The following is a 20,065-nucleotide window of genomic DNA, read 5'->3' as shown; positions in this document are numbered from 1 at the left end:
TGAATTTTTCTGAAATACGAAAATCCGAACCAAAAATCCCTATAATACACATGTGGATTAATTAAATATGAAGTAGCAATAACCTCTCATCAAAGAACCCTACGTAATACGATATCTTTACATATACAAATAAATATCTATACCTACACCTTTCATGAATACTGATATCCACAAATAATTGAAATCTTAATTTTTCTTAAATACCCACGCAATCGCGCTCTTCGCGCTCACGCTTCCCAACCGAATGGCCCTTCAGCACCCCAGAACCCAAGGGATCCCCCCAGAGTCCTCTCAGAAACGCCCTCTCAGAAACTTCCTTCGTCGCGAGCCATCCGTGCGGTGAAATCGCAACAAAAGCCACGGGCGAGGATGCACCGTGGCTCTATTTGTCGCGGCGCGCGTGGCACGGAGGGCAGGGACCCGTCCTATGCGGCCGTCGAAGTCTCCGTCAGTCGGAACGGCCTCTTAGGGCAGCAGTAGGTCGAGTCAGGCCCGAAAAGCTTGCGGCCTGCGTCCTTGGGTGATTCTGGCGTGCACCGTGCAGTGGCGGCACCCACCGATAGACCGCGGACCGTACGTCCGGTTGCGTCTGTGTGAATCCAAACACCGACGCTTCGGTATCCACCTAAAGCGATTCGACCGGGGTACACGGACGATCCTGTACCTGCGGAGTCGATGTGTCGAGCGACACGTGCAGCAGCATCGGAAACGTACATATACGCGTATATACATAGAGACACGGGACCGGTGGTATCGTCGGAGGTAGAATTGAGTGGCGAGGGGGGCCGAGGGCAACGTGGGGTACCGGTACAGTCGAGAAGGAGAGGAAAGAAGAGGTGGAGGAGGACTTCGCAGGTAAGTAGTGGTGGCGGCAAGGTGTTCAGGGGGGCCAGGGGATGGCCCGCGAACGAGTGGTGGCACCGTGCACGGAGTAGGGGGGTCAGAGAGGGCGCGGGGAGGGGTCGAAGTACCGCTATACCTGGAGTCGCCCGAGGCGAAATACATACCTACCTACCTACCTAGTATATATTCTCCAGGCTCGTTGTACTCGGCGTGATCGTCTCTGTTCAACCCGGGGCGCCTCTCTTCCTGGCCAGCTCTCTACCCCCTTTCGTCGACGCGGCGAAGCCCCGGCGAGGTATACCGCTGCAAGTCCACCATGATGCACGCCATAGACCGAACCGCGGCCACCGTAAGACATCCAGGCGAGCAGTGCCTTGCCTTGCCTCGCCGACGTCGCGGTGCCGCCGCAGCCGTCGTCGCTACGAGCTCGGCTCCTCTACCCAGTTTCGTTCCAGCGTTCTCCCTTTCCTCGTTCACCCGTGCCCGGTCGGGACCCCTTGGAAGCGCCCGGTGAACCCGGTGGATCGTCGCGTTCGTCACTTTCACGTTTGGTATCCGCGAATAGTAGCTCGAATCGTCCATAACCTGTCGCTTCATGCCGTGAACGCTGACAGGCGTCAACGTCTGCATCGACTGGATCTCTCTCTCTCTCTCTCTCCCTCTTCCTCTTCCTCTCCCTCCTCCTCCACCCCGGTTCAAGGAAGCGCCGTTTTTCTCGGGTCGACGTACGATTCCCGTAGCGCGGCGGAAGGGAAAAGAAATTCGCTCGGGGGGCAAATCTCTTCCCGTTGGTCGCGACATCCGGCTTCTCTCGCCCGAGAAAAACAAATTCCTGCCCCGACGGCGAGCAGCCTGCGCGGCGAGGAGAGAATTCGAGGAGATCAAGGAGCCAAACGTGCACCGAGCCAGCCTCGAAGAGGAACACGAAGAAGCCCTCCCGCCCTCCCCCCCTCCCTCCCCCGCCCCACCTCTGCCCCCCTGCCACTACCTCAGGCCGCTACCTCCATCGCCTCCTTCCTCCACCTCCACCACGCGTACAGTCGTACGGTCGCCGGCGAGCAATACGGTTTATGGCCGCGTGACACTGTCCCGGACAACATCGGCGTCCACGAACAGCTGGATCCACGTTGGGTCCGCTTCGCTCGCAGTTGGGTCCCCCTGCCCTCGTACCCCGGGATGGTAGCATCGAACGCGACGGGATTCGCGACAACCACGAGGTGGAAACGAGTGTCCAGCGTTTGAGGTCTCGGTGGTCGCGAGTAACGTCGTTCGGCTGGCAACGACCTGTGCCCGATCGTCTCGAGTGGTTGCTCACGGGAACAGCCAGGCCTGGTGCCTCTGCTCTCCGAGCAAAGTGTGAACTCTGCCAGCGTCGAACCCGAAGCTGTGCGCGCCTCTAGTTATCCTCGCCCCGGAGCCAGACTCTCGAAGCGCACGCTAATCCTGATCGGTTTCGAAGGCGTGTGCTCTCCCGGAGGATAACCGTAACCGTACACGCCTGTTCGTCCCCCCGGTGCTCCAGGGAACGACGAGGATAGACGTTCGCGGTGCCGTCGCGGTGGCAGCTACCGGAACATACGTGTCCGTGTCGATTCGCGAGTGAGAGTGTTATTCGCGTGCGTGAGCGTCGCCGGCGACGTCCGGGGTCCTGGCGAGACGTCAACATCTGGTAGCGTGTTTCCGGGCGCGCGAGCGCGCGGACGTCCCGTTCACCTCGCGCTGGATCCGTGCACGGGTACCTCGGTCGGCTTCCGTGCGACTGGGACGTCCTCGAGTCGATCTCCCCCCGGGTTCCTCGACCCGGTTTGTCCTGGTGCCACCGAGACGACGTTTCCATCAGTGACCGGAACTGAACACAGTCTACGATCCCTCCCGGAAGTGATAGATCTCACGGATCGAATGTAAGTTTCGTCTATCGGTGCGAACACACACTCAGACGCGTGTATAGTGAACTTTGGTGTGCGGTTGTTTTCTGGCGTAACGTGTCCGAGCAACGTCCAGAAGCCGCGTCCGGTATGCCGTGGACACGAGCGTCCACGAGGAGCGTTTAGTGACCGATCGGTGCCACGTTCTCGCGGCTGGTTAGCCAGCCGAGCGACGAGTCAGCTGTCGACCCAAGGATTATTCCTGCCAGCTATCCCCGTGGACGTCCATCTTCTATTCGCAGAGGTTAGTCACTCTCCGACTTGTTCCGGTATAGTACACACGCGTACGTGCGCTGGCCGGGGCTACGCGTTCGCCTTGTGTCGGTGAACGTCTTCCCGCGGATGTCTGCGTGTCCCCTCTGAACGTGTCTGCGCTCGATCGTGCGCGTTTCGATACACGCTCGCCTCCGCGCGAGTGTGCACGCGCGCTCGTGGGTCCTGTGTGGGCAGACGCTGCGGGCTGCGTGCGGCGACAACCACACTCGCTGGCCAGGCACAGCGAGCTGCCTAGCTGAAACAGTCTCGTGCTGGGTAGCCAGGAAGCGTTTATTGCGGATCCGAAACGGTTTTGACCTGGAAAGACGACCGTGATCCGAAGTGGACACGTTTTACGAATCGTTCTAATAGAAATAGTTAGAGCAGTGTGTATTTAGGAAGTGTTCGAGAGGCTCCCGATGACACGGGTCCTTTTGTGACGTATGGAGAAGAGATTCGAGGTATGCGTGGGTTCGCTTTTCATCTTCAGAGGAATATTGGTGGTTTGTATTTGAGAATAAGATATTCGAGGTTTTCGTAACTTGATTCTCGTGTTCGTCATAGTTCCTGGTGAGTTGTTTGGAGAAGAGATTCGAGGCACACGTGGATGGCTTGCATTTGATTCTTCATGGCTGGCACTTCTTATTTCAGTGGATGCTTAAAAGGTTTGCTACTCTACTTTCTGGTGCAGAGGTTTGCCATTTTACTTCCTGGATCAGGGGTTTGCTACTCCATTGTCTGCAACTAGAGGTTTCTATTCGAATGTTTTAGAGATTTGCTACTTCATTATTTGGAACAAGGGTTTACCTTGGAACGTCTCAGAATCAGAAGTTAACAATTTTACTGTCTAGACTCAAAGTCTCCTCCTTCATTGTCTGCAACAGACTTCCCTTTGAACATCTCAGAGATTTGCCATTTTACTATGCAGACCAAAGAGTTGCACTTTACAGTCTGGCAGGGTTGCCATCCTCTGTGAATCACACGGTAAATGTCCCGAAGTCCAAGAGGAAGCTTCGCAGCCATGCGCTATAATGTTCCAAGCCGATTGCGTAGTATCCTGTTGTCGACAAGGAAGTACCAGCTTACGAACTCGATTCTTGATCTTATCAAGCCTCTATGTAGGATCAATACTGTTTGTCAGCTGCAGTTCCACCGCACGCCTCTGGAATATTCAATGCCATTTGTTAATCTATGTCATTGTGTGCCTAGATCTTGAATACGGCATTATGCGAAAGGCAATATCAATCAAAGTAACATTAATATCCCGACGCTCGCCTGTTATCTCATGAATTGTTCGCAAGCTTTCCAACCACGTGTGTGCAAATTGACATACGCGTGCACTGGCTATGTACAGACTTATCCACTTCACGTACCGAATTACAGTACGCTCCACGCGCTGTGAGAACTGGTCTAGATCGCCAAAAAATCACGATTATTCACGCGTGCGGCGATTACTGACAGCCAAATCAAACACCGACACCTGTGCTCGCCGCACCTGCCACGTTTTGGCAGCACGCAATTAACGACCCGTTAACGCGTTCGGAAACGTGAAATACGGGCGTAAACAGTTCGCGTAGTGTTCCTTCGCGCGTCGCGTAACAACACACGCGCACTCGTCCGCGCACAAATACGGGGAGAGTTGAAGGATGCAAACACCGTTGGAGATCCTCGAGATTTTCGAGCGACAGTAATTTCAAGCCGACGCGAGCAGGAACGTCGTCGGGAATGAAATCTTCGAGATGACGCAGCCTCCTCGTACGCGCGCTGAAAGGACTTATCAATCATCCTTTTCGAACGCCGCTCAATCGCTCGTGATTGGATTATTTCGTAACGATCGCGCAGCGAATGCGCGACACTGGTTCACGGAGCTCTGACGAAACGATATCAATTTTATAGCGAGCGCTTGAAAAATATTTCGACATCCGTCGTGCGGGCAACTGCGCGCAGTTTCGGTGACTTGAACGAGTGGTTAGGCGAGCAAACGAGGGATTCTGCGGACGTGACGCTGCAGACGTCGAATTATCGAGATTGTTGGTGGAATCTGTTGTCCTTTGACAGTGAAACGCTTCGAAGGGATCGATGAGATTGATATTTTCGTGGGTATTTTTTGAAATTGATATTTTTATGGGATATCTCGACGCCTCTTTCGTTCGTGAACCTTATAACGCGAAGGAAATCTATCTTTAGCTAATGCTGATATCACAGTGCCTTGTTAAACTAATCCAGATTGATGATGTTCTCGAGTCTTGTTACTTAGATTCATGATTAACCTGAACGGAATTAAAATATTCCACATAGTCTGTCATCTAACGTTTTAATTTGGAATTCCTCCATTGTAATAATTTTAAAAAGACACTGTGCACTCATATACACTCATGCGTTGAAAGACCATACAATCCACGGTACTATGTCGCGTTTGAAATTATTTTTTGATTATTCTGAACGGTGAATCGAAACTCGTTTCCGCGGCAGCCGTTATTGAGGTCGTTCGTTAAATGTGAGAGCACCTTTAGCTGCAGCACGTTGAAACGGACACGCAACGATCGAGCGATCGCTAATTATTACGTTGTCGTAGATCATTTTCGAGACGAAGGGAAAAAAGAGGCAATGACCAAGTGCGTTGCACGGCCTCCGCGGAACAAAGGTGCGCGGTTGCGTTCACTTAAGGAGGCGGAGATCTAATTTCACGCCGGCATTGCGTAATCCTGGATGCGAATGCAACACCCGAGGCGCGTCAGGCCTCTATAGATCTATCGAATGATCTTATTCAAGCGACGACCGAGTAATTTCGTCGGGAATCCGCGATGGAGAACGGACAAGAGTCGATTTCTGATACAGTTTCTCACGAGCTGGTCATCAATCTTCTTGCGTTTCATTTATCAAAGAGGATCGAGGATGAGACTGGTCGAGAAACTAAATATTTGTGTTACGAATCAAGTGCAGGCATAAGCTTTCTTCTCCTCGTTAGTACCTTCGGATTATTCGCTCTGGAATTTAAAGAGTACGATGCTCTAACGGCCTCGAAATATGGCGATCTTTCGGATTCTTTTTCTATGAGAAATTATGAATCGTTTTTAAAATAGATTTGTTTAGGAGACGAGACCGATGCTAGGAGAATAAGCTGAATTTCTTTCAAGTAAAAATAATGTCTTCCTGGCGAGTTATAGCGACGAAATTTTCTCCTTGAAATATTCCTCTGCAACTGGTTAAAAACCGAAATAATCCCCTGTCAAAATAATTTCAGTGTTAAGGGCCCGATTATACGTCGACCGCCGACGATAACAATAACCCCGTTAGGTCTGCGTCGAATTTATCCGCCCGTAAGGTCGTCGCCATTTTTACCGGCCAGAATGGATCTCTCTGGCCGCGCTCGCCGTAAGCCGCCGGTTGGTTCAAAAGCAACAATACGTTATGCAAATGAGAATACGTCGGCGAGATTCTCCCTTCGATTTGCATTAAGCTCTCGGCGTTCAGCGTCGCTAAGTACTTTCACCGTTGACGTACGATCGTCTAAATCCCGGAAAGAGGACTCGCGAGGCTGTAAACAAAGGAAATTGACCTCACGAGAAGATTTCATTGACGTCTGGTCCCAAGGGCTCGAGTCGAGGACCTTTGATTGCGAGATACGAGTGTCAGTATCATATTGTAAGCTGTGGAAATATTTGCTCAGAATGGCCAAGGCGCACAGTTCGTAGATCCGTTGTTCTGGAGAGATTTATTTAGGTTTTAGTTTATAAGATTTCTTGTATGTTTTGTAACACTAAAACGAGGAGCAAACTGATTTATCAATCAAGCGAATTCTTTATTATTTACATTAACTGTCTCTAAATATCCATAATTGTTTCCCTAAAAGCGTCGTTAATGATTGGGTGTCTTGTTTGAAAAAGCTCGGAGCTTGTTTGTCTTTCAAACAGATGCAATTATGACACGAGAATCTTTTTGTCAGCTACGGTTGGCCGATGTTTCGATAAACGTTTCAACCAGAAATTTAGGTTTTTATATTCCGAGTTTTTTTTTTTGTTCAAGCTTATGAATATACCAGTTTAATAAATGGAGTCATAATGAATGTATCAACCCAATTATTCTCCTTTTTAATAGTATACAAAATATCTTCCTTCAATAGATTCCTTCTTCTTCTCCTATCTTTTTATGCAACAGATCAATTTGATTAGCGGTCCCGGCCGCCCAAGGCGTATCAGCGACTAATTAACGTTTCATACCTACATGATGATTAGAATAATTTTAATATACTTGGCGGATAAAAAAGGCTCGTGCGCTCTTTTTTCCACGTTTTCGATTAATTATGATCGGAGGAATTATAACGGACCGCAGAGACAATATCAAGGGCTGATCTTTGCATCTGATACAGGTTTTTGTGCGTACTCGACTGCTCGGAAGAAAACTCATTTTTCTCCTCGTTGGTGCCTACATAATCCCTTTTTCTAATGACACGAATGCTTTATAGATCCTTGATGAAGACGTTTTTACTGTCATTAACCGTAGCTTTCCCAATACCGTCGTTGCTAATATATGGTACTTTCCACTTTATAAATGATTTCCTGTCTTGTTTCTGCAGTTAGGGTCGCTTGGTTTTGCCTCGGTGCTGTTATTAGGTGTGAACGCATGCGTTGCCAGTTTCATGTTAAATTGCGACCGTTGGAATTAGTTTTAACCGCCGTGGAAGGATGTTTCAATAGAAATAGAAATATTTTCTTGGTATCCGACTGGTGATTGTGCATTATAAATCGAGCTTTCTAATTCGAATAACTCTGAAACGCTTTTTGCCTATAATTATTACACACATGTATAATTATGATACATGCATGCATCAGTGCATATAAGAAAACAATTCTAATCAATCGATATCAGTAAATTGATTGGAATAAAATACACGAATACTGCAATTGTGAGATCAAAGTATCGGAATATTCGAATAATAATTATTATAACGATATATAATTATGATACACGTGATATCGATGGATCATACAGAAGAATAATTCTAGTAAATTGATATTAGCATTAAAATGATAATAATAAAATGTATCGGAATACACGAATAATGATATTAAAATTGTAGCACTCGAATGCTTTTGAATCGTTCGAATAACTCTCATCCCAAGTTTCGCTTGGGCGCATAATTCACGGCAACAGAAACGAAACAGTGAGGCAATAATGTTTCTATATGCAACAACGTTGAAAAATTCCACGACGGCGTCGAAACGCGACTCGATGCAAATAAAGTTCGATACACGATGTTCGAGGTGAAAGTGAATCGCGATTATACCCTAGGAAGCGTGCTTTCCACAGCTTTCAAAAACCGTACAACCGCTGATTAGACGTTGCGATTCAACCGATCTGCAATGTTTATGGCGGCCACTTAGGCACCGTCGCGCACACGTGAGCCGCTCGGGACGTTTATGGTACACGTCGGTTAAATTCTTAATTAAGCTTCGGACGGGACGAGGAGCGTCCGAGCAGCCTCGGATCCCTCGATTTATCTCGCTTTCAGATTTAATCTGAGAAAGCAAACGAACTCGAGAATCGAACACTCATGCGCAGGAGGATGCGGCGATTTCTGTATGCACAGGTCCTCGTCACGACTTTTTCAATTTTTAGCACTTGTTACATACTATGCTTGTTGCTTCTGTGCTGAGGATTTAAAATGTTGATTGATATTAGAGAAAAAAGAAATTGGGTAACCTTCTCTGTAGTCGATTAAAAATCGGTAACTTGTAATCGACAAAAGTTAACGAGAAGCACATTTTGATGAGAGGAGATTACAGTACGGGGTGTAATTGAGGTTCTTGCATGATGTATTTCATTCGAGAATATTCGTATTCGTTATTCATATTTATCAAGAATATTCGTAATCACATTCAGAATTATCAAGAATATTTATATTTGTTCATCAAGAATATTTATATTCATGTTCATTGACGATAATCATGTTCATGTTCATCAAAAATATAATTATATTCATCTCCACAATTGCCAAGAATATTTTTATATTCGCATTCACAATTATCAGAAACATTTATATTCGTATTTATCAGCATTAATCATGTCCATGTTCATCAACAATAATTATATTCGTATCGTGTCGACTTTTCTGTTGCTTTCGAATCTAATCTGAGAAAATAAGACTCGAGAATCCTGATACAATGTACATCTAACGATCGATCGTCGAAACCATCAAGCGTGCGCGACCGCTGCCAGCGAAACAAATAATTGCTGAAAAATTCCTGGTCTCCATCGGCCGCGACCGCCGCGCTATTAATTAGCTATAAAACAGGGTAATGGCGAACGTGTCGATAGCGAGCTGGTCTTTCTCGACTGTGACACGCGGCTCGAATCGGGATCGATTCTGTCGGCCCGTTTGCACAGTCGAATGCGTTCTTTCAACGTATTTACCAGCATTAGCCTCTAGATCGTCGATCCATCGACTTTACAGCGATCACGAGGCTTTAGATACGTCCTTTCACGGAATATTCGTCTCATTATTTATGAAAATTCGGATTTGGATATTATGTACTGGTAGGTGAATTTTATTTGGCTTATCCTTAACCTAATCGCCTCAAACGAAATATTAGCCTCGTAGAATAATCATTTATTAAATATTTATATTTATATGCTTTCTACAATTTGAATGATTTGTACGGTCTTTGCCGAGCATTGAAGTCACTCTCGCTACTGTAACCACGCGTTCAAGTCTCTCGCACTGTCGTTACCGTGCATCGAAGTCACCCGGTCTATGATTACCATGCATCGAAGTCTCTCGCGCTGTCACCCGAGCGATGCTCCTAACACTATCAAGTTTATGATTCTCCTTCAATAATCATCACGACAGAAACGAATAAAACATTATTTCGAACAGTGAACAGCGTATTCCAGAAGAACAAAGAAACAATCCCACGTTTTTGAATCGCATTTCACAGGAACGAGAATTCGCACGTCGCCGGCGTGCAAGGTTTCCGTAATTTTAAATCCTTCTCACCTGAAACATGCGTGACGCATCGCGCACGGTGAATTATCGTTCAAGTTCTCAGGATAGTTTTTTGCCCCGAAAAGTGTCGAGGCGTTCTATGAGTTAATCGTTCAAATTTGCAATCGCGAACCCGAAGCCGCCGCATTAATATCTCGTTTGCTCGTCGCCGTGGAACTGTCGTACGCCGTAAATCATTATCCCAGCACCGAGAAAACATCCTTTTGTCGAAAACGAGTCGCAACGCTTTCCAACGGCGGCGATAATTAATCGCGAGCGACGCGCCGGTGCGTCATCGTTGCATTTCGGGCGAAAATTTCGTTTCGCGATTTCGCTATCGTACGGCAGTCGGCTGCTCGTTGAAAGCTGGTTCCTTGGGTGCCGATTCTTTCGATCGAGTTTTTCGCCGGCGATTAGATAAACTTCCGACGAAGTACAACTAATTAAAATGAACAAATAACTGCAACCTCGTTTATCCGCGGCACAACCGAGGCGAACAGATAAGTGAAACCGTATTTATAGCGGTGGTTACAGATAACGAAATTCCAGATCGACTAGTTCCACTGTAACGAGTTGCAACAACGTTACAGCCGTTGCTCCGTGGTTATTTAAATTTCTATCTGCGGAATACGGAGTGTTATCCGGCCAGGTTATTAGGAAAAAAAAAAGAATAGAGGTGGCGGAAATTATACGTGCAAATTCTTGGGATGCCACCGGAATGCGTCATCTTCGAAAAAGTGAGTTCTAGGAGTGTCTCGCTAACGCGGAGCAGACCTGGGAAAATTTTAATTTTAAATTTTGAATTTTCCATTGATATTCGGTGTTTACCTATGAACAAGTATATTGGTTATTGAGTTAAAGAGGTAAATATAACCTTTCATGCACCTTTGAATTGAGAATATTATTTCTTTTTATAATTCAAATAGGTATACATTCAATTTTCTTCCTTTTGCTGTTTCTTGACATTCTAATCTCCCAAATTGTGCCAGTGCATCAAATATCTAACTAATGATAGCAGCAGAAAAGAGCATTCATTTGACTTTATAAACACCATCGATATAATTACAATTTTTTTAGAAGAATCTCGATAAACATTTCGAATGATCTGGATCGGTAAAAACGTCTATTAATAAAAGCTAATCACATTCAAATAATTAGTTTCATTTCCTAATGTTATAAGTTTTATATCAGTCAGCGTCATTAATCTAACTTGACGTTAAAATAAGGTACATCGAGGCGCTTTAATGTTGTTACAAACGCGCAACAAAATATAAAAAGCAGCTATAGAAAGTAGAAAGTAGTTACATAGTTTATGTATGTCAACTATATCAAGTTTACTCTCCGAACAGACAGTACGTATTCGATTTACCGGCGGTTCAGCACCGAACAGGGATGAGGGCTTCGTTTCGCGAAACTTCGGATCTGTCCGGTATTGACAGGCCTTAATACGCCTATAAGGAGGTATTAATCGATCGTACCATCGAGATAATCGTTCGTCGATGGGCGCGATCGTGTCCCGTGCAGGTGGTCCCGACGTCGAACTGCCGATTAATTTTTAAAAACGACCACCACCGCCACCAATTCGCGCGCCAGGTGGCGAACGGATAATTGAACGACGGTAATTTAATCCGAAGTAATTACCGCCGCTGAAGGCCGAGGTACGCTCTGAAACAAATCTTCGATCTCGAATCTTTTGTTCTTACGTCAAAATCAATCGAAACGATCATTGCCGATCTTTAATCATTGAACACTTCTGCATTTAGGTAATTATTTTACTTATTACTTTATTTATTATAATAAATTGCAGAAACTATCAAACAATGGACGAATTCGGGGGAATTATTTTTCGAGCCATATTCGCGCGATATTTTCGTCTCGTTTCTAGCCGTAGAAGCTGGCAGAGTTCGTACACGGAAACCTGGATAACAATGCGTTTCACGGTTAACCTGTTTGCATTGCGTGCACGCACCTCTCCGCGTATACATAATTAATTACTCGTACATATATAATTCGGGTGGGTACACGCCTAACTCGAACGTTTACTAGCCACAGTTTGTCGCATTGTAAACTCAAGCAGTCGGTCACTCCTAATTTGTCGCTCCTCTTGAGTGATTTAAACGAATTTTTAATGGTATAATTAAAAATAGAAGTAACGTAAAATTAACGAAAAGGAGAAAAAGAACAATGTTGGGTTTCAGAGAAGAAGATGGTCCTTTAATTCCCTTAAACGTTCCCACACACGCGAAAGTGTAAAAAGGATGTTCTAGAAAATATTAGCCAGCATTTATCTCGTGAATAGCGAGCACTAGAGAAACTTGTTTTTGCAGTCTCCTGCGACCAACATAATGGCGTACATCAATTTTTTATATTTGCAATATTATTGGAAATATTTGCAACATTTTACGCAATATGAAAGTGTATACCAAGGGAAAAATGTATCCATTCGCGATACAACGTGTTACTTTTCTAAGTTGCTTTTCTAAGCTAAGCGTAACAGTTCTTCATACAACGCATAATTTACGCTCAAGGTGAGCATGCCAGGCGCCTCACCCTCTACTATAGATTTTTTTTTATTTCCTTTCGAGAGGAAATTTGAGAAACACTGGTTTAGAAGGTTTAGGTTTAAGTAGCGTCAGATAAACCAGCGACTTGTTAAGCGAGGGTGTCCCGTTCGAATGGGAAAACAAGTTATTCTCTAAAAACGCACTTTTATCCCCGAGCGAGGTGTCTAATAAACCGACGAACGGGCGAATTTGAATTTCAAAAACGGCATTTATTACGTCGCCGCGAGACTTTTATTACTCTAATCCCGGGGTTGGGATCGCAGTTCGGCACCAGGCTCGTCGCCGCGATCCTTGGAATTTCGGATGAAGCTGTTATTTTGGTTTCGTTAGCCCGGGAAACCGTGGAAGGAATTTTTATAGTATTCGACCGCGGCCCGTTACAGTCGAAAAACAGTCACGGTTCCTCGTTTCCTTTTTTCGTCGGATGACGCCCGAACTGAACCGTCTTTCGGCCGCTTCTTTATCCGAATACATAAAACTCGACGGAAATGCCGTTTGAAAATAAACGCGCGTCGCGATAATTGTCTAAGTATTTTCGTGGGCGTGGAAAGAAGGTGACCAACAAAATAAGACAGGGGAGAAAATGATTTTCATCATTTGGTCACTTTTAGCAGCAAAGTTTTCGCAGCAGTCAAATTTTCGAAATAAGTTTAACGCGCTTAACGAAGAGAAACGTGTCGAATGCAGGCTTCCTTTGTCACTTTTTGTTTTTTGTTGCTTGATTCATTTGCTTGAAGAGGAGATAATACTTGGGAAGTTATTTTAATAGGTTCGGTGTCGGACTGAATTATTGACACACAAAGCAGACAATTATCTAAAGCTAGATAACTCAATAAAATCCATAATGAAACAAAATCTTAACAAATTATCGATAGTTTATGTGCCGGATCTACTCGAAAACCGATGATTTTTTAACCACCTCCTTTCCTTTGTTCTTATTTCTGAAGCTTCTACCTCGTCGATAATGAAAATTAATAGAGATTTAAGATGGAAGCCGGAAGGAGGAGAGTCGCGGGGCACCGTACCGACGATGATTTCCACCGTGTCGCCCACGAAACGAGGCGTTGTCCGTTGCACCCCGCGGTGCAACGCGATGCAACGAGGTGCAGTCTAGCGGAGCGGCGGTTACTACGCTTCGCTCGTTTTGCATTGTTCGATACGACGGACGAGCTTTGTGAGGCCACGGGGAGAAAAAAACGCCGAGATCGTCGGCGGCAGCGCCGTGAAAATATTCTTCGCGCGTTCCGACTCGTCGCGACGCCGAACATGCGTCGGGCTGGTCCACGCATTCCTGGGCATTTTTTCGTGGTACGGCGGTGGCTCGTGTCGTTAATGCAACGGGTATATTACTCTTCTGGGACGAACGGCCCCGTGAGAGAGGGATCAGACCTGCTGCGAGGAATTCGATGTCCACGGTCAATTTTCGAGAGAAAATTTACAAATTTTGGTTCGTTACATAAAAGTTTCCTGGGACGCAGTTCTACCGGCTCTAATTAGTGGCCTGGTGTTAAAGGTTCAATTTTCTATTCAATTTTCATACGATATAATTATATATTATTGCGTGCTTTTATGTTTTATTAAATATAAATATTATTCGATCGTGTAATATTTTTCGAGCGCAAATAAATCCATGCCTCTTATGCATACTATATTATATTTTTGAAAATTGAGAGTGGAGGAAATCAGTTGATGAGACATGTACCCAGTTCCCTATTCTGATCATTTTCAGCATGAACTCCAACAAAGACATTGTCAATAATCCACTTATTTCAATAAGTAGTCCAAAGCACATCGACTCGATAGTTCTAGTGTAAACAGTGATTGTCCCCCGATTAAAAAAAAAAAAAGTAAACTACCGTAAAGTGCCTCTTTCATTAACATATTCAAATTTCGCATACTTTCGCATACTTTTGCGCCGTTTATATTAATTTTGCGAGATCGTGTCACGTGGTCGGTGGTCGCCGATGAAACGAAACCGAGGAAGCCGAAGATGTCGATGATCGATGAGTATTATCAGAGCGACGGCATCCTGCGGTGCAGCGTAGCCTACCGAATCGTGCTTATTACGCCTGGATTCTTTCTCATTGTTCGATTTAATCTGCAGGAGCTTCCAATTTATACCGAGGGAAGACAATGCGTCGACGTGCCCCGACGAAGAAACAATTCACGCAAAGGTCGGGGAGTCAATTTACTCCGCGCCTCGAACGCATCGATAATTCCCCGTTGATGAAAAATTAACCTCGATGTCAATCCTCAAATTGATCTCGATAATATTCAAATTTATTCATTGCATTCGTCGCGACTTCGAGCAAAGAGACGAGCAGGGAACTCTGCGTCATTTCCCCGTGATTCCGATAGCAGGTACGAGACTTACAAAATTTGACAGAGGATTAGAATCATTAGAAATTTACGTTCTTAACGTTCGATAGGTTTGTTATTGATTTCTTTGGTGGGAAGAATAAAGTATTTTTAAGGCGTTGATTATTCGTTTATTGCTGCATTTTTATGTTCGAATAAATAATGAACGGACTGCGGATGTTTATGTAAATTCATAGTTTCGCAGACACAGAAAAAGAATTTAAAACTGAAAGAAAATATCTAAAAGTGTAACAGTAATGAATAATTAAATTACCTAAAAGGTTGAATTTTCTACGAAATTATTATTGATTTGAAGAATTATTCATTTCTTTGGCACACAAAGCAAGGTATTCGTTATACATTAATTATTTTTTTTTATCTTGCTCGTCTTCTACGAGCCACGATACCTTGAAAATTTAGAAATTAGTCCCTACATGCGATGTTACGCAACAACTCGCGGCCAACAAACAATTTGCATATAGAAACGATTTGAGAAAACAAGATGCGATGTTAAAAGCGGCGTGCCTTCCGTGATAAATGCAGGACCAAAAGCATTTTTAGTTATGTCGCTTCCAAGGGGCTACGAGTGGCCCGGACCACTTTTTCAACGTGAACAATATCGAGATAGATCCTAATTTGCCCACAAAAGTAATTCTTGAACAAATTGGAAAAAGCACTCTTTCACTCTTGTAACATTTTGACGAAACAATACCGCCATCTTCGGATGTTTTGAATAAAAATCAGCATGATAGCAAGCTAGAAAGGAGGAAAATATATAAGATTCCAAATTGGGCAGTTAATATCGCTATGAAATAAAATATTGATATATTATGCTAATCCTACGAAGATTATAAATATTTATTTCCGAGTATCTTTTATGGCTGCACTTAAACATCTGGGTGAAAGTGAGATATCTTTATATTTAGTCAAGAGAAATGATCAGTGCATAAATGGCCAATTTTTTGGCGATATAAAATAAATGTACTTATAATATTTCTTCGACTCGATGCAAACATTGTATTTTGTTCAAATTGATTGCTCTGATCTACGAGCTTATATAATAAATAACCGATACAATAATATTGCAAGAATATTTATCCAACAGATTTTATTTGGTCAAAAGAAACGGTAAGTAGTGATAAAAATGGCAATCTCTTAAAATAATAACGTTTCAAGAATCTTCGATAGCTGTACTTAAACATTCCTACGAAAATTAATTTATGGAATAGGAATTTTTGGATTCTTCGACCTACCAGCAACCGAAAAATTCGAAAAAAAACAACAACAATTTTTCGAAGCCTCGACAGTAGGCAGACCCGTTAATTACGCCTCGGTTGTAACATGGAAATGAGTCGATAAGATTCATACCGGCGAGAAGAGGGCAAAAATTCGATCTCTAATCGCCGATCATAAATATCCATCTCAGCCAACGGAACATTCGCAAAACAACAGCACCGCGAGCCGCGAAGGCGCACTAAAAACGAGTACCACACAAATGCGTCGATGCTCGAAAGAAGAAGCGAATCGAGCTCATTAGCTTCGCATTCCTCAAATTAATCTGACCGATATGTCGATCGCGACTAATTAATCTTCCCCGATGAAATATAGTCGAACGAAGAAACCGAATTTTTCGTCCAAATTTTTCTCTGATCGACGATCGACGATCCTAGAAAATGAGCAAGAAAGGAAACCAGTGTACAAAACCAATAAAAAGAACAACATGCTAGCGCCTATATATCCTTCCGGCAAAATAAATCTCTAAAAAGCAACGGTTAATTCAGCAACGTGGGAAATATTTTTTGGCTGAACGCGAGCCGGCACTCGTTCTCTAATTATGCTACGCCCCTGGCTTTCGCGGCTACATATCGAAACCTGCACCAGTTGCAACAGAGTCGAAGGAAGCTTTGCAATACCTGGATGCAGTTCGCGTTAGATGTACCAGCTCTCGTTATGACATCGTTGCACGCAAGCACGCGTGCACCATGTTCGTGGAACTAACACGAGCGCGGCCGTTGTAAATATAACGCGTTGGGTTGGCTTATAGGTGAACCACTCGACGGCTATCAACCTGGCAAATGTCAGAGTATCCCAGGGTGGTAGAACCTGTCTTGTTACTCGTGCTGGCCCGACCGTTGCGTGGAAAGTGTTAGACGAGCCGACTCGCCGCGCGTTGAAATCCCCGAAAGAAGCCTCGTTCCCGTAGCCAACCAGTCTTTGTGCTCGAATATTATTAAAGGAAAGATTAAATACGCGAGCATTGCGGATAGATGTAACAAGTGGAAAGATTTATAAGGATGCGCTTGAAAGCTAAAAAGCACGAGAGTAAGGATAGGGAAAGAAACAAAATGTAGATGAAGATAAAAAGTTTTGTCTCTGTTACGTATGATATTCGTAAAAGGTTGAATTTTCTATGAAATTATTATTAATTCGAAGGAATATCTTGAAGATTTAGAAATTTTCTCTATGTTTTTGTAATATATAATAAGATGTATTAGAATTATATATGTATATATACGTTTTTTTATATGTGTATTACATCATACATAACAATAAATCAACCTTAATACCATTTACATTCTGTTCCTTTCATTTTCCTTATTTATTTTTAGATACCTGTTTATAAATTTGTTTACTTTATATTTCTGCAATCCAAACAATGAAATACTGGGTATTAATATATTAATATAACTATTAATTATACTATCCGTAGAATAGCTATAATCCAAACTAGAAATAAGAAAAATTTAAAGATTGTACAAATCAATTTAAATATACCTCGAACATAAGTTAATTTTATTATCAATGCCAAAAGGCATGTAAAAAGTCCGCGAACAACACACATCAACTATGTGCATTAAATTATAATTTTTTAAAGATAATGCCTCGGAAGGTCACCCGAAGGTCAACACGTCAACGGGGATAAATCTCTCTTTTGACACTTTTTATACTGCGACGATGCAAATGCGCTGTGCCGTTTCGAAAAATCTGAATGACTGAAATCTGAAACTATGTCAACCTTGGGAAGAAAACACATTTATCGTTTCGTCGAAAATAGTACAGATACTTTAAGGTTACCCTTGTCAGAATTTTCATTCAGAAGGAACGAAGTTTTCCGAAACGAATTACGTCTACATAAAATCAGAAGTAATCATGGCCATTAATACGACGAATTAACATGATATGAAATGATGCATCCAGAGAGTTCATCTCTTAATGATAGAACTACGAATACAATACAACTTTAAATAATTCTAATCGGTGCAATTCGCAGATTAGCTGCTGAGACTTTAATACTCAATCCAGAATGGCCCACTTTAGACCGCACGTGTTTCAGAAATTATTAATACATTATTTTTAACAAGTGCGTGCACATTGAGTGGACAGATACGAGGAAAGGAAAATTACGATGTCATCGTCCTTCTGTAGCCGATGCCCGATGGAAGACCAACGAAGGACACCGTGAAGTCATCGCTGAGAAAGAACGTGTAACGTAAAATCTGTCTCTCGTCGACGAAACTCGATTAACTCGAACAGCCTCTGGTCTAAGACTCCAAATTAATACCCCCGATTCAGGAAGTAACGTCAATCGAACGTAAACCCGCTACTCGGGGCTTACTTATCCTGACAATAATCTTAATAATACGTTGACCGGTTTCAAACTCGATTCTACACGGTGGGTTTCGATGGCTGGACCGGTCACGTCGGTCCGTTGAATTTTACTCGCGCCGAATCCGCGCCGAAGAGGCCGCGTTGCGGAAACTTTTCATCGGCTCGAAACACGTCTGACCTTTTCGACGAAAATCATTTGCCGTTTCTTCCTCTTCCGGTCCGTAAAAGTACACTGCTGCGAATAATTGCGGGGATCGTATAAGGCCGAGGAATGCGCGTATCGAAATTAAACAACGCGGCCGTACTGCGTTTCAGCGTTTACTTCGCATTCGGTTCTTCTTCGTTGAGGATCCTTCCTTTTTTGCAGTGGAAAGAAATATGTGGAAGTTGGAATAATTAAACGATAGCTACATATGAAATACCGTGAAGTGGGCTGAATGAAACTTCAAAATGATAGGTTTTGCTGTTTAATTTGTATTATTTGCAAGAGTAAGGTTACCCATTGGTCTTTTCGTGTATTTCAATGTAGGAGGATTAGAAACATTTGATTAGATATTGGGAATGAACAATAGCAAATAATGAAAATATTAGTAGATTCTCATGGAAAAGTTATATGAATACAACAAAAATCAATAGAACCATATAGAGTAAAATTTTGGGGGTTGGGAGGTGCGAGTAAATTAATGTGCAACGGTAATCGTAATGCTTGTACCCATTCGATTAATTATTAAATTAACTATTAATTTATCATTAAAAAAGCAAAGCAAATTTCCTTCATCGAAGCTCCGTCCCAAGAAAAAGTATCTCATCCCACGAAGGACCATTCAAGAAAAACAAATGTCCTCACTCGTATTCCAAGCACGGCCAGCCACGCAAAGAAGCATCACTCGAGACACCTCTTCGGTGATTCTTGGTTCAGCCGGTGAAATTCGCTAAATATTATTCTAGAGGCCACAGTATGTCCGACAAATGGCGTCAGCAGCCTCCGATGCGCCGGAGGACGTTCGAGCACGAGGTGCAGTGGTCCCAGACCAGTTGATCGCGATTGGAAAGAAAATATCGCACAATGATAACGCGATAGAGCGGAGCCAAAAGAGTTCCTTCTGTCTTCTTCTAGTCTCCTTCTCAAAATACATTTAGCAGCGTGAGTCATCGCTTTCTACCGGCATGTTAACGGTAAGCGTCCGCTGTATTACGGAAAAAAGTCCGCTTTGAGGAGTCGATCGGCATGCATGCTCCGATAGCGATTTATTTTCAGTGATACGCCAGTTGGCTGTCTGATAAGTAACCGGAGAAAAGTTCTGATTCTCTGTCGATGCCGGGAGAAATCATTATTGCAAATGTACTATCCAGTTCGTAGTGATAGTAACGCAACCTGAATTGGGTGGATTTCTTTGAAGAAGAATCCTTGTTTATGGAAAGGAGGTTTACTAAAAACTGCAGAGACGTGTTAGTATTCGTTGGAATTAAAAATTCGGATAATTTACCCTTTTTCAATTCTGGTTTATGGAAAGGAAGCTTACTAA

General features: G+C 43.7%; 1 protein-coding gene across 1 annotated transcript in view; it reads left to right on the top strand.

Annotated features, from left to right (window-relative positions):
- The first annotated feature begins 1,899 nt into the window (after positions 1 to 1,899).
- The window catches only part of LOC128877612 (uncharacterized protein DDB_G0283357-like), a 100,751-nt gene continuing 82,585 nt past the window's right edge, over positions 1,900 to 20,065 (top strand). Inside the window, exon 1 of the mRNA XM_054125062.1 lies at positions 1,900 to 3,012. The gene's annotated coding sequence lies outside the window, so the exon portion shown is untranslated. The remainder of the gene's footprint in view (positions 3,013 to 20,065) is intronic.

The sequence above is a fragment of the Hylaeus volcanicus genome, chromosome 5, assembly GCF_026283585.1.
Source record: "Hylaeus volcanicus isolate JK05 chromosome 5, UHH_iyHylVolc1.0_haploid, whole genome shotgun sequence".
Lineage (NCBI taxonomy): Eukaryota > Metazoa > Arthropoda > Insecta > Hymenoptera > Colletidae > Hylaeus > Hylaeus volcanicus.
The sequence above is the reverse complement of the archived record's forward strand: the minus strand, read 5'-3'. Positions and strand labels throughout refer to the sequence as shown.